The sequence below is a fragment of the Cynocephalus volans genome, chromosome 1 (assembly GCF_027409185.1).
Source record: "Cynocephalus volans isolate mCynVol1 chromosome 1, mCynVol1.pri, whole genome shotgun sequence".
Taxonomy (NCBI): Eukaryota; Metazoa; Chordata; class Mammalia; order Dermoptera; family Cynocephalidae; genus Cynocephalus; species Cynocephalus volans.
This window is the reverse complement of record NC_084460.1, coordinates 209,027,065-209,030,463: the sequence shown is the minus strand read 5'-3', so window position 1 is coordinate 209,030,463 and position 3,399 is coordinate 209,027,065. Positions and strand designations below refer to the sequence as shown.

The window sequence follows — 3,399 nt, the reverse complement described above, 5'->3', positions numbered from 1 at the left end:
CTATAATAAAACATTTTCAGTTATCCTCCCCTCTCTCCAATGGTGTGCCCTTTCAATCTATATCATCGGAGAGCAGACTAACATATAGAAATACTCCATGTGAAAGGAACATGGCACTTATATTGCTCACACTTCCTGGTACACTCCCTGGCAGGCAAGGGGAGCCTTTTCTGGAGCCTCCACCTTTTGATAGAAATTTATTGCATATTTTTTTATAGCAAAATATTTAAAGATCACTCCGCCTGCTTTCCTTACTTGAGTTATCTACTAGTAAAGTACAGAATTAAAAAGTTTTTCTCAAGCTATGATCAAAACCCCGAATATTAAAGAACATCTTGGTTACTCTAAGTTCCTGGGATATATACTTAGATATTTATGAGGAAGCTGAACCTTCAAGTTCTGTTGATCTCCAGAATGGGTAACAGAAGAGAGGATATGATTAGGATAGCTAAAAAAAAAAAAAAGATACTCATTCTATGATGGAGCAAAGCAAGCTTTCTCAACCATCAACCAATACTACCTCATTGATCACAAACCCTGCAGAGATCCAAGATTTGAGTCTCACATATAGAATATATTTGAAAGAGAGCCAGCAGAGCTGAGATGTATGAACAGAATAGAATGCTGGTGAAGGCACAGAGCAACAAATCTCAAGACATTTTTAATGCCATTTTCATTTACTAAGCCAGTAGTATAGCAATTAACAATGCTGGCTGTGATCACATCAGCAAATTATGGACTGGAATTGCTGCAGGAAAATATGATTGTCAGCTGGCATCCTCTGGCTCACTGTGCTAAGCCAGTGGTCCCAGCACCAACTTTCTAGAGAGACTTAAAGCTGGAGAGTGTAGTGGAGATATTTCTTGCCAGGTGGGAGCTCTTTGATGATGACTCCTTTAGGGAAAGTTTTTTGGCTTCCTCTTCAGAGATGGTTGTGAGGAACATCACACTATCATCATCCTTCCAATCAATCAGGGTGGCAACCCTCTTTTCCATTGTCAGCTGAAGAGAGATAACTACTCTGAGAATCTCATCGAAATTCCTGCCAGTGGTATCTGGGTAGAGGATAGGAAGCTTCAGTTTCTTATCAGGACCAAAAATAATCACCACATATGCTATCACAGGCATGCCCTTTTTGTCCTTCTCCGATGGGTCTAGCTTGCCCAACAGCATGGCAAGGTTCCGATTTTTATCATCGAGGATGGGAAAGGTAACTTTTCTGTGGGCTCTTCACCATTATAAGCATTGATATACTTGCTCCAGGCAGGATGGTCCTCCACACTGCCTACGGAAAGGGCAATCAACTTAACATTGCTCTTGGCAAATTCTGGTGCCAGCTTTGCATCTCTGCCAAGCTCTGTAGTGCACACTGGGGTAATGTCCCAAGGGTGGGAGAAGAGAATGCTCCATGAGTCTCCCAGAAAGTCATGGAAATGGATGCGGCAGACAGTGGTATTGGCCTAGAAGTTGGGAGCCTCGTCCCGAGAAGGAGACCTCTGGGCATGGCAGCGGCAGTGACATAGTGGGATAAGGAGGACTAGCTACAGCAGCAACTAGCTGGCTGGCTCCAGAGATCTACATAGAATTTTAGAAAGAAAAGCATCATCTTGTCTACCTTTGTGTTACAAATGAGAAAATGGAATTCCAGAGACTTTCACTGGCTTGGGTCTGCTAAGAGGCCTGGCACATGAAGAAGCAGTGTTGCTTGAGCACGACTCCCACCATGTTCCACTGAGTCAGGCAATCCAGCCTCTTTGTCTCCCACGCTGGGAAGCCATGCCTGATGAATTCTTTCAGAACTCTGTGCACTTCAGCTCAACCAACTTATTTATGTCCCGAACTTTCACAAGATTAACTTGGGCATGAGGATTCTTTACCCTGTTTGCTTGTTTCTTGAACTCTGCAGTGATTTTATTCCCCAGCTCAAGCATTAGTTCCACAGAGGACATAAGTATAGATCTTTATCCCAACTAAGCACCCAAAGACTTACCAGAAAGTGACTGCTAACAATTTCCATTAGAAAATTGGAAAAAAAAGATCATTAGAAAATAGAAAAATAACAAATACAAATAAGCAATATGTTTATTAAAAACTGTTTAGTTAGTAATCAAAGAAATGCGAAATATAACCAAATGAAATAATATCTGTTTTAAGTCCGTTTTGTGTTGCCGTAACAGAAATACCTGAGACTGGGTAATTTATAAAGAACAAGAGGTTTATTTGGCCTAGGATTCTGGGAGAGCTGTATCTTTGGAGGCCTCACACTGCTTCTACTCATGGCAGAAAGCGGCAGGCAGCTGGCAGATACAAGCAGATCACATGGCGAGAAGAAGCAAGAGAGAGAAAAGGGAGATGCCAGGGTCTTTTAAACAACCAGCTCTCACATGGGAACTAATAGAGCGAGAACTCATTCATTAATCCCCCCACCTAGGGAGAGCATTAATCCATTCATGACGGATCTGCCTGCATGACTCAAACAGCACTGCCACATGAGGATCAGCTTTCTACATGAGTTTTGGTGTGGACAGCACATCCAAACTCTATCAGTATCTTTTCATAAAAATTGTCAAAAGAATTTTTTCTTAAATTACCCAAGACTGTCAAGGTGGAGGGACATGTCCTTTTAGGAATTATGCAACTTGGACAAATATTTTTGAAGAGAAATCTGGAACCTGTCTGAAACCTTAAAATCGTTCCTGCCATGTTTTTGACCCATTCTCTTGCTCTGTAAAACCTACATTTAAGTATTTATCAAATGAAATAAGGACAGTTATTACAAAGACATTTATCAGGATACATTTCATAGGGAAAAATTTAGAAACTAGTTAAATGCAAAAGAGAAATATTGGCTAAATAAGCTACTGCATGGCCATACAATGTAATGATGCCTAGCCATTATAATTATATTTTTAAGATTATGTATTTACATGAAAAGATGTTTATGTTACATTGTGGACTAGGGAAAAAAGGATGATTATAATCCCAATTTTTGTTAAAAATACATACATACATCACCTTATGATCTCATCTTTCTTATATTCCTAGCATTTAGAGCTATACTTGGCTTATAGATAATATTTAAGTGACATTGAATGATTACATAGAAAAAATATGGAAATACATATGAAAAATCTGGAAATACATTTGGCAAAATGGTAATATTTTGATTAGTGGCATTACAGTTCATTTTTTTCCTGTCTTGTTTACACTTGTTTTTATTCAATAAACCCACATAACCTTTATAATAAGCAAAAACATTTTTAATAAAAATACCACTGCTCAGTTAATATCATTTCATATCAAAGCAATAGTCACCATTTAACTCACTTTGTCTGAGATGCTGCTAATAATATTCAACTGAAGATGCTCGTATCTGATTCCCTGTTTTCTTAGTGCTTC

The 3,399-nt window shown here is 39.0% G+C and overlaps 1 pseudogene; it reads right to left on the bottom strand.

Annotated features, from left to right (window-relative positions):
- Nucleotides 1-832: 832 nt before the first annotated feature.
- LOC134369141 (peroxiredoxin-6-like) lies at nucleotides 833-1,504 on the bottom strand (annotated as a pseudogene).
- Nucleotides 1,505-3,399: the final 1,895 nt, after the last annotated feature.